Below are 12,034 nucleotides of genomic sequence, written 5' to 3'. Positions count from 1 at the left end.
GCGGGGGCGCGCGCGGGGTGCGGGTGCGCGCGGGCAGGTGCGCGCGCACAGGTGCGCGGGCACAGGTACCGCCACCCGCGCCCCCCGCGCTCCCCCCCCCCCCCCCCCCCTCACGGCATCGCGCACGGGGGGGGGGGCAGCAGAGAGGAGAGCGGGATGCGCCGGTCTGAAAAAAACTCCTCTGCAAAAGTTGTTGGGTGTTGCCGTTCAAGCCACCCCGAATGCGCGTTCTGCAACCCTGCAGGAATGCAACTGGGATTATTTATTATTGCTTCTCCTTATTAATTTAATTAAGTCTTGTTGGTGTAGCATTCCCCCCCCCCATGTTAAAGGAAATGAAGTCAACATCATTAAAAGGAGTGGAATAGGCGTATGCCAAAGCATTTGTAAGAGCACATTAAAAATATTCTAATATGAATTCCAGCTGTCTTTGCAGACCATTGGTAACTTTTCCGAAGAAATCCAGTGATGGCCGCAGCCTCGCTGCCGTCGTCCGTGCGCTGAATGCAAATTTGTGGCAGCAAGGGAAAGCAACCTTCATTATTTCCTACAATCACACTTTTTAAATCAAGTTAGCTAGGAATTTATAAAGGCCTTTGGCATCAGCTTTGGAGTAGGGCTCGCTCGTGACGTTTGGAATTAAAGGCAAATTGCACCAACCTCTCCTGCTCTGGGGAACAGCAAAAACCCCAGTGAGCCCAGCCCAGGGCTGCATGGGGCACGGGGCACGGCTGGAGGTGCTGCCCAGGGGCCATGGGTGATGGGGTACCTGAGTGCCAGGGTACCTGAGTTCCAGGGGATGTGTTTTGGGTTATCTTTGTCCAGGTACAGTCATGTGTGGGGTACTGGTGTGCATATGTAGTGATGTATTGGGGTGTCTGTGTGCTGGGGCACCTGTGTAACAGGATACCTATGGGCAGGTGTAGCAGCGTACTAGAGTATCTGTGTGCTAGAGTATCCATGTGCAGGTATAGTCCTATACTGGGATATCTGTGTCCTGCAGTGTCTGAGTGCTGGGGTACCTGTGTGCCGGCAGTTATTTTTCTTGGGAGTACCTGAGTACTGGGGTACTTCTGTACCACAAGTGCCTGTGTTCTGGGGTACCTATGACTCAGGGCTATCTGTCTGATGAGATACCCAACCCCATCTTGCTCTGCCTTCCACAAAAACTTCCAAACTGCCATAAAACCATCCTAAAGGATGAGGTGAAGGATGGGGTTCCCAGCAGGAGATGCAAAGGGGCCCCCCTGCAAGAGGGGGTGTCTGGCTGCTGCCTCCTTTGTACTCCCATGGCTGGAGGGCACTGAGAGCACCAGCACTGGTCCTTGCAGATGGGAACAGGCTCCTTCCCCTACAGCGTTCCATCCTGATGTCTCGAATGTTTTGAAAAGAGCAGTACTGCTGCAAGGAGGGAAAAGCAGCTTCCCTGGAGTCTGCATGGGACAGGGAAGGCAGCTGGCCACAGCAACTCTCTCCCTACACTCAGGTGTCCTGTGTCCTCCTCTGCTCTGTACATTTCTCTTCTGCTTACTGGTTTTCCAAACCTGCAAGGGGCAGGATTTTCCGTGGAGATTCAGTGTTCTTTCTGTGTTGCATATGCAGGAGGCCTGCCCACATGTTCCCTTTGCCAAGCAGGGCAGAAGTCACTTGCCTCAAAGTTTGGAGCTCAGTGACACTGAAAATCTGGAGATATTTCTTGAATTTAACAAGTGAGGGGGATTTTTTTTTTTTTTTAGTCAGTTTGATGCTGCAGTGCAGCAGCAGGAAATAGTTTCAGCCTCCTGCTCTGTGTGCTGCATTATTGTTGGGGGGTTTATCCCAGATTTTATTAGCCCTGTAAGCATCTCCAGCTGCATGTGACCATCCTGCTCTCAGGAGTGACTCCTCCCTTGCTCAGCAGCGCAAGTCTCAATAACTTGCCAATACAGCTGGTGGGATTCAAGCATTTCTGAAACTTCTCCCCTGCAACCCTGCTCTAACTTCTGGGTGCAGCCAAGGGGACCCAGCAGAGCCCACATTGGGATGGAAATCCTCATGGATTGTGTCAACTCCTAAATTATAATAATTCCAACAGCACTTTTCATACTGATTTTCCTTTTTTTTTTTCCTGATTTTACTGTGATGGGAAATAACAGGCAAACCCACTGTATGGCCTAACAGGTATAGTGGGGAGAGGCCAAACTGCGGCCCCAAGCTGTGATGCTCAAATATCTCTGGTTCAGAGGACCCCTTGGCTTTGCAGATTTGATTCATGGGTGGTGGGAGCAGCGCTGGGACACAGGGGTTCTGCAGTCGCTGCACCTGGCTGGCACAGAGCCCCTCTGCTGCAGGGCTGGGAGAGCCGGCGGCTGCCCGACGGGGGGTGTGTGTCCCACTGTCACCGGGGAGGATGCTGCGGCTCCGGCACCGCGCTCCGGAGCGTGTAACACCCCCCCCCATAGACACACATATATTGGGATAGGAATAATGTCTGTGGATACGCACATGTGTAAGGGGATTGCAGCGGCGGTGCGTGCAGCTGCTGGCAGGCAGGACCGCGCTGGGCGGGAGAGCTCGGGGGTGCCCCCGCACCCCCCTCCGCGGAGCCGGGCCCGGGAGGCACTGCGGGGAGCGGCGGGGGCGGGCGCGGCGGCTGCCAGGTGCCCCCCTCCCTCCGTCCCTCCATCCCTCCCGCCCTCCGCGCCGCCCCCACCACTTTTATTGAGACTTTATTTTGCGGCAGGGGTCGGGGGGCGCCGGCTCTCCCCTGGATTTCTCCCCCTTCACCCTTTTGGTTATTTGTATTTTTATATTTTCTTTTTTTTTTTTTTTTTGGGGGGGGGGGGGGGTGGCTCCGAGCTGGCCAAAACCTCCTCGCTCCTCGCATGTGCGTGATTTAGAGTGACAGAATTGCGAGCCGGGGCTGGAGCAGCGATAAATCAGCCCTTCGCCGGCGCGGGGTTGCCGGGACTCGCCCAGCGCCGGACGGAGACTGCGGCAAAAGAGAGGGGGAAAAGGCGGGGGGGAGGGGGAAAGGAAAAAAAAAAAAAAAAAAGGAAGGGGGGAAAAAAGGGAGGAAAAACATAGAAAAATATAAAGGAAAAAAAAGATCAGCCCGCGGGCCGGCGGAGCGAGTGGCGGGGTTTGCGCGGGCGCGGAGCAACTGGAGCGGCCCCGGGCTGCGCTGCTTCGAGGGGTTTTTCCTTTCTTGGTTCTTCCTTTTTGTCTTTTTTTTTTTTTTTTTTTTACGTTTTTGTTTTTTGGTTTTGTTTTTGGTTTTTTTTCTCTTTTTCTTTCCTTCTCCTGTACCTTAGATGAAAATGGCTACCAGTGACTTGGCGAGCGTTGGGAAGGCAGAGCTGGCAGGTTGCGAGATTTATTTATTTGTTCTCCCCCCCCCCCGCCCAGAATAATCAAGAGCCAGACCAAAATCAAACAGCAAACTTTAAAGGCTTTGCTTTAATTCTCCCCCCACCTCTACTTTCTATCCCCCTCCACCCCCGCGATGCGGTGCCAAGGCTGTGCCGGAGGGGGGGCCCGGAGGACCGGGAGCTGCGACGCCCATCACCGTCGCCCACGCCGGGCAGCGGCTGCTCGGAGAGGGGCAGAAATCGGGCAAAATCGGGCAGAAACCTCCGGGCTGCGAACTCCCTCGGCGAATAAAAATGGTGCCGCGGAGCGGGCGGATGCTGCGGCGGACACTGCGCTCCCGCGCGTAGGGATTATCCACCTTTTTTTTATTATTATTATTGTTATTATTTATTTTTATTGTCGTGCTACAGATCTACAACTGTACGTGCAAATAAAAGCGAGAGCTCACGGATACCGGTTTCCTTCCAGCGAGGACTGAGTGGTTAATCCAATAAGTATCTGTATTGTTCGGGGCGGTGGGGGGGTGGGGGGGAAGGCAGTTAATCATGTATCGCAATGTATGGATAATATATATGAATATTAAAGTGACGTGGGGGAAGAGTTTCGACGAGGGGGCTCCTGTCGGGGGAGAGGACAAAGAAGAAAGTGGAAACAATCTTTTAAAATATTTTCCATTCATAAAAATGGCAGAGGGCTTATCCACCAGTCTATTTCTGCGTCTGACTGAACAGCTAATGCGTTATTGCAAGCTTCAAAAGATAATTGTAGTGTCGGTAGAGACCTAATAATACAGCAGCACATGTAATTTTAAACAACACCTCATTGTTTATTGGGATGTAACTTTCCCAAAGTTTATTTGTAGCATTAAGAGATTTTTAAGTGCAGAACAAATTGCAAATGAGCAGCTGTGGGGCGATGCACGGTTTGTGTGGCTACAAGAGTTTCTATATTTAGTGACAATCTGAATCTGAAGAGGATGAAAAAAATAGAATATTTTTAAGGAAATGCTTATTTCCTCCTGGAGAGGGGGGGAGCTGGGCTGGGGGATCTCCTGGCTCGGCTTTTCAGTTTTCTGAGGGAGAAATAATACAGTCTGTGTGTCTCTGCCCGCGAGCTTCATGACCATACGTACACCTGCTTCATAGGCTCAAAAATAACGTTTTCATCCAAGAACTTAAGGAAGGGGTCGGGCACACGTACGTGGGGCGGTGTCATGATTTATATGCTTTTCCAGGAATCCAAATAAAACCGTGGCTGAGCACGTCCCTTTGTAAGGGCCACCTGTGCATCGTGCCTGGTTGTTCCGGGGGTTACCCTGTGGAAATCTTCCCAGCCCAGTATAGAAGTTAACACAACAGTCGGGTGAGCAGAGGATGGTCTCACCTTCTCCCTGCTGTTAGGAGAGGAAAGCAGTGATTGTGACAGGCAGCCCACACAGATTACACTTCTTTTTTTTTTTCTTTCATATTTTTTAAGAAAAACTTCTTTTATGCAAAAAAACCCAACAAAGCAGCCTCTCCAGAGAGATCCAGTACCAGTGCAGGGTGCCCAGCTCAGGGATCTATATTGCCAGGGCTTACAATGCGGCAGGTCAGTGAATTACAGTAATAAAGACTTAAAAAAAATATTCAGGTGCTGAGATGAACACATTTCTTTCACTATTCCAAAGGAGCCATAGGCACTGGGAAAGGCAGACCAAGCAAAAGAGAGCGGATGTGCTTCAATCTGTGATTTTTTGTGACATCTTTTAGGTAGAAGTGTTGGGTCTCGTGCAGGTGTGAGTTGTTACAACCAACCTTTTCACATGAGATACAGCACAATTTTTATGACACTCCTTGAACATTATGAAGTTGTCTATAAAATTAGAGAAAGTAGTGAGGTGAAAAGTTACTAATCTTGGTGGAAGAGTATTACTTTTTATTCCCTAAAATTTCATTCAGTTCAAAGTTTATGGGCTAAAAGTGGGTATTTATAAACTAGCTGTGTTAGACAGTGCCTGTCCTTCCTGTGAATAATATAGAACTTACCACCTTCTAAAGAATATCTAATTTAGGGCTGGATTTTTAATAGCAGAAAAGAGATAGAGTTAGCAAAACTTGCGATGGAAAACCTTCCTGCTCTGTATCATTGAGGAAAGTGATCAGACCTCATGTGTGCTATAGGTCAGCAGGGCTAAAACTATTTTATAAAAAATAATTGTGGAAGAGATTTCCAGATGAATTTAGTGCCAGAAAATCAGTAATAAACCTGCACCTGTTACTGTGCTCTCCTAACCAGTCCATCTCTAACCTAGGCACAAAGTTTTCTGAGTTTGTGTTTGAATAGGCCACTCGGATTATTTTTTTTTCTTCCCAAAACTTTAACATAGATAAAAAATGTGGAAAAAAATTTGCTTAGTAGTGCAACAGATTGGTGGTTTGATTTTTATTTATTTATCTGGGTAAATAATGCCCATCTCATTGTGAAAGTTACAGACCCCAGAGAAAAGCCTGCAGTGAAGGACAGCAGGGAATGCATGTTAATGAGGGCTAAAAGACCACTGCTGTTTCTAAGCAGTGTAGGTGATGATTATTAGTAGTATTAATATTCCTGCTTTCTCTTAGACATAATTTTTTTTTTGTCACATACCTGTTTGTGTTACCTGAAACTTTACAAAGTCCAGTCAGCAATTCTTAAGGTTTATTTTTCACAGCCTGCCTTGAATCGCAGCTTTTATATTCTGAGCAAACCCTGGATGTAAAATGTTCTCATATAAAACTATTGACAAAAGCCTTACTTTCCTTTTGCGAAATAGATTGCATAAATAAATATGACAATGCATAGATATATAATATACCAAAATAAATAGTGTGTGTATGGGTGTGTATGGGCACATAAACATTATTTGCCACACCGTGTTTATACCACTCTTGCGCAAACTTTATCAAGCGAAATTTTCATCGAGGCGAGCGAGATTAGGTCCAAAGTGTTTATGCCAAACTGCCTGATAAAACATTGGATTTGGGACAACGGCAATATCAGTTCTGTGCTCTGCAATCGCTCTGTATCGCTGGAGAATTATTTTGTACCATTGTGAGAGGTGTCCATCAGCTTCTAGCCGCGATAACACTGCGGGACTGCGTACAAATAAAATATATCTGAGGACAACTGTACCTGTTTGCATCTTTCCTGGTTGTGCGTGGAGGATTTATCCAGCTGGATGGTGGCATCAACATGGTGGAAAGGGATTTTTAGGTGCCTGCTGGCCCTTGGAGTGGCCTGGATCTGCCCCAGAACTGGGCCAACGGGCACCGTTCGAACCCATGAGTAAATCACAGCGAGCTTAATAAACTGCATTCACTTTCACACAGAACTTTCACTTTGAGGTCTATTTCTGTTTTTCAAGCAAATCCTTGCAAAGTGGTTTTTAGGTTAAAATAGCATTACCATTTATTTTGCTCCCCATAGAAGATCTACAGTAAAACAAAAGGGGAAACACTGCCTCTCCCGTCTCTCTCCGTTCTGTTGCTTCCTTTCTGCAGCCTGCACACTTTTGCTGGGAAGTTATTTCCTCCGCAGTGCATTTTGCAATAGACTCGAGACCCCGTGGAAATGCATTACAACTCTGCAGGCATTTCTGCGATGCGCTCGGCTCCGGAGCCAGCGCCCCACGTACGGCCGTGCCAGGCAGCGATGCCGCCAGGAATTTGTGGTTAAAGCAGGAGTTTTCACAGAAAGGAATAACACTGACCAATTTTTAGTGTAGTTATTCCCACTTGCCCTTAGCACAACTCCGTTAATTCCCATCCCTGCCTTGTGGCTTGGGCCTAGACCCCAAATTCTGGTGCAGTCGCCTTCATCTGTAGGATAGGGACTGAACCACCTATTTATCCTCCTCTGCTTTCCTGCTGGGAATCATGGCAATGGACAGAAAATACTGCATGCAAAAACCTTATTATGCACATGTATTTAGCAGTGTAAAGTGAGAATTTCCATTAAACATATTACCCTGCTTATTAAAGCTGTTCCCTGTAATCTGGAGCCTGGAGGTTGAAAGTTCTGCCCACCTGCCCTCCCGTTTAAGGGCAACACAGTGTTTGCATGACTGTGGTATTTATTTATTGTAGAATCATGGAATGGCTTAGGTTGGAAGGGACCTTAAAGATCACCTAGTTCCAACCCCCCCAACATAGGGAACTATATTGCATCAGGGTTTGAAGCCTTCCAACTAGAGGAGGAAAATCCCATTATGCTCAGTTCTCCGTGCACACGTAGAATAATAAAACAATATCTTCCCTGGAGAGAGTCTTACAGAATACTCTAATTTTTGGTATCTTCAGAATATTATTGATGCCACGATGGATGCTGGGACCAGGTTATGCACAGCACTAACCTACAGCTCCTCCATGACATTTCTGCTGGGATTTGTAGATAATTCCCTAGCAGGTCATGGGATGACACAGAAACATCAGGACATTGATTTCCATCAACCATACTGGCACTTAGGTCTCTTGGAGATGTGAGTCAGCAGCGTGTGGCTCTAAGGTTTTGATGGAAAGGGGATCAGGATTGACCTCCAGCTATTTCGGGGGGCTTCTGGCTCTCACTGGGGTGCAGCTGCTCCCAGGGCAGGCGAGCTGCTATGGCGGCTCTCCCAAAGCCACCAACACCACTCAGGGCCCCAAAGAGCCCTGTTGTCCGGCTCAGGCCTTTAATGATTGCTGCTGTATGTTAACAGGCCATACCACATATAGACTGGCTATTGTCAGCACTGATCCTTGTCCAACTGACGGGCTATTCAAAGCGCTTCTCAAGCCTCTCCAAAATCCCAGCTTGTTCTACCCCGATGACAGCCATCCCTCCCATTTAGAGTTTTCTTTGTATGCTTGATAACATGGTGGAAATCCCTTATTATGCTTCTTTTAATAATGCTTTCACATGGCAAGGGGACATGATGTTTTAATTTATGCAGTACACATCATCCTTCGACAATTTGCTAAGAGGAGCCCTTGCGACCTAAGCCTGCGCCGAATACCACAAGTTTATGCAAAAACAGTGGTTTCCAACCTGTGGTCTCCAGACCGCTGGGAATTGGCGGAGTCCTTCCAAGGGGTCACCAGGAGGTAACCAAGAAAGCAGAGCCGCTGTCGGGAGGTTCAAACGCGCCGCAAATGGAGCCGCACTGTCACCAGCGCAGGTCTGGGGCTCCCAAACTGGAAACTGAAAATCACTGTCTCAGGGTTTTTTTACTTTCTTACTCCTTTTCTTTTTTTTCATCTCTGTACTCAATACACTGTGGCTGCAACCTCTGTCTCTTTAACTACCTGCTCAAGTCAATTAAAAGTAGTAAATTCAGAGGGGTAACCACACCACTCCTTATGAGTTAAGTTGTGTGAGTCAAAGTCTCACTTTGTTGTCAAAAAATAGTAATTAACCTTCAGATCCACTTGCTCCCCCCCTTCCAAATTAATTTTGCAGTATTATCACGCATCTTGAGGCTTCCAGTTTTAAGCATATAATGCTTCTGCTGTTAATGAAGCGGGTATCCACGATCAAGGGGAGCTGAGAGCCACAGACAATTGTTTGTTTGCCTTTATTTCTCACGCCCTTTGAAGGTTTTTCTTTCTCCTCTGTTTTGGTTTTTCCTCTGATTTTTTTTTTTTTTTTTTTATTAAGTGACTTTAGCAGATTGTACCCTCGGAGCTGTGAATAATGGGGTTATTCTACAAAAATGGCCAAGGCTAGTTAAGACACACAAAGCCAGGAAATCCTTTCAGGGATGAAATCAGGACTATTTTAGGGGTGCTGTGTAAGTTGGAGACTTTGCAGCTCGGCTGCTGCATCGCTGCCAGGCACGGCCGCGCTGCGGGGAGGATCGGTCCTCCCCCGCCGGGGGCTCGCCCGACCAGGGGGGGCCCGCACCGGCACCGCACCCGGAGCGGGGGGGGGGGTGAAGCGGGGGGGGGTTTGTGCAGAGCGGGGGGGGGGAGATGTAAAGGTGGTCGTGCAAACGAGGATGGGGGGCTTGCCAGTGCCGGGTAACTTTGCCCGTGCAGCAAAGGAGCTTTGCTGGTGCAAGGGACGAGGGGTTCCCCGCGCTGGGGAGGGCTGCCCGTGCGAGGGGTTCGCACTGGGGGGTACCCGTGCAAGGGAGGGGTTTACCCGTGCCGGGGGGGGTTACCCGTGCAAGGGAGGAGATTACCCGTGCAAGGGGGGGTTATCCAAGCGGCGGGGGGGTTGGGGGGTGGTTATCCGTGCGGGATGGGGGGGGTTACCCGTGCAAGGGGCGCTCGCAGCATCCACCCACAGCATTCCCCCGCCGCCCTCCCGCGCAGGACCCCCGCGGCTGGGAAGGGGCTTGGCGGGGGCGGGACACGCTGCGGGGCCGCCCGGCGTTGGGAGGTGTGCGGGGGATGTCCATGAGCCCCGCCGCCCCCCGGTGCGGGTCTCCTGTGCGAATCGCGGCGATTGCGGAAATAAGCGGGGGCGGGAGCGAGGAGGAGGAGGAGAAGAGGGAGGTGGGCGGGAGGCTGCCAAATCGCTCGTAACTTCTGCAAAGTCCCGGGCACTGGAAGCCCACCAGGCAGAGCGGGGAGAGGTGGCAGCAGCGCCTGGATCCCCCTACCCCGGCCCCGGCTCGCCCCGCGCCGTAGCCACCAAAACCCCCAAATCACCCCAAAACCCAAGGGGAAAAAATCAAAACCCCAATACATCCCATCCAAGAGCCGGCCGCAGTCGGCTGCGGCGGGTTTTCCCTTCCGGTTCCCAACGGCCGCGAGTTGATTTAAGCCATTAAAAAATACAGAAAAATCACGGGAAAAAAAAAAAGAAAAAGAAAGAAAAAAAAAAAGAGTGCCGCCAACCACCAGAGCCCGCAAAGTTTCTCCCGCACTGTTATCAGTGTTATGCCTGTTATCCCTGCCTGTGGGACGCGGCGCCTCTTAAACTCCTCTTTTTTTTGTGTTGTATTTTTATCCCGATTCCCACGCTTTCGCAGCAGAGGGAATTCGCTATTGTGTCTGCGCGGGGTCTGGGCGCGGAGGGAGCGCGGGCGCGCAGCGCTGCGCCGCCGCCTTCATTTTTTTTCTCTTTTATTTAACCTTTTTTTTTTTTTTTTGAAGGGATTTGAGAAAACCGCTGAGCTTGACAGATTCCCCCCCGTGTTTCCCCCTCCCCGCCCCTACGTGCGCGCCGGCCCCGCGCGCGCCCGTCCTGGAGCGGCCGCGGCCGCGCACAAAGAAACGCGCGCGGGCGCGCGCCGTGACGGACCGTGGCGCGGACCAATGGGCGGGGCGGAGCTCTGTGACGTCACCTGGCACCGCCCAATCAGCGCCGGGGGTGGGTGTTGCGACGTTTGAACTCTCCCGGGGGGAGGGGCGCGCCTTTTTTTTCCTTTTATTCCTCCTTTTTTTTTTTATTCTCTTTTTTTTCCTCTATATTTTTTCTTCTTTTATTTTTTTCTCCTTTTTTTTCCTCCTTTTTTTTCTCCTTTTTGTTTTTTTTTCTTTTCCGCCGAAGTTGGCGGCGCCCCGCGGGGGAACGGGGCCGCTGGCGGGGACGGAGCCCTCGGAAATCTCCGGATTTAGCACCCAAAAAAAAAAAGGGGGGGGGGAGGGGAGAAGAAGAAAGAAAGAAAAAAAAAAGCTAAAACTCCCTACATTTAAAAAATTATTTATTTTTTAAAGCATGCTTAACAAAACGCTGAGTTGGGAGAAATGAGGATAACTTGCGCGGCCACCCGTTTAGCGCTCAAATATACCGCCGGGGGGGAGGTGGTTTTGTTCTCCCTTTATTTTTTGGGGGGGGGGGGGGGTGTCCGCGGCTGCGGAGGGGCTGCACTTGACCGTGGCCCCTGCCTAGAGGGCGCAACCAGCCGTCCCGCGGCCAAAAGTCTCCCGAAGGGCGCCAAAAGTTACTTAAAAGATAATGCTGGAAACCGCAAAAGGCTGGGAACGGTGCGGCACGGACGGGGGAGGGACACAACCCACTCCTCCGCCACCTCCTAAACAAGCTGCGGGGAGGGATTTTTCCCCTTATTCCCCTATAGATGGAATTTTTCCCTGCATGTGTCGTCGTTCCCCCCACCCTCAAAAAAAAAAACCCAAAAAACAAAAAAGCCTTTAACTACGCGCCTATAGCTGACACGGGGGTCACCTAAACCGCCTCCAGCAGTAGTGGAAAACGCTATTCCCAAGCGGAAATGGGGGACACACACACCACCCGGGACACCCTCCGAGTCCTCAGGAGCGGGCTGGAGAGCATCCAAACCCCAAACCCAAACGTTGCCGGTGCCAAGACAATGCGCTTCAGAAGTGGCAGGAGGCGCGGGGGTATTTTTAATTTTAAGCGCTTCACTTTTAGATTTTATGAGTAAGGAAGGTGCGGGGGGTGGGGGGGTGCGATGTGCAGCTGAATTTAAGTGTTGATATTTTTTTAAAGAAAATTATTATTATTAAGTGGAATAAGGCACCCTCGATTTAAAAGCGCTTGATTTAAAATGACAAGTGCCAAAGGGGATGGGGAAAGTTGTGGAAGGCAACGCCGCTCCCTCCGGCACCCCCCCCACCCCACTCCTCCACCCCATCCCTCCACGGTCGAGGGCCGAGCGGAGCCGCAGCCCCCCACGGGGAGAGCAAAATAAATAAATAATAATTATGATAAAAAAATACACAAAACCTCCCCCCCTCCACCACCAAAAAAACCG

The 12,034-nt window shown here is 50.1% G+C and overlaps 1 protein-coding gene across 11 annotated transcripts in view; it reads left to right on the top strand.

The window, feature by feature from the left end:
• Positions 1–12,034, top strand: part of NFIA (nuclear factor I A) — a 413,178-nt gene that overhangs the window by 149,436 nt on the left and 251,708 nt on the right. The gene's annotated exons all lie outside the window — the stretch shown is intronic.

This window comes from Corapipo altera, unplaced genomic scaffold (genome assembly GCF_003945725.1).
Source record: "Corapipo altera isolate COAL_440 unplaced genomic scaffold, ASM394572v1 57, whole genome shotgun sequence".
Lineage (NCBI taxonomy): Eukaryota > Metazoa > Chordata > Aves > Passeriformes > Pipridae > Corapipo > Corapipo altera.
Note: the sequence above shows the minus strand (reverse complement) of the source record. Positions and strands in the feature narration are given on the sequence as shown.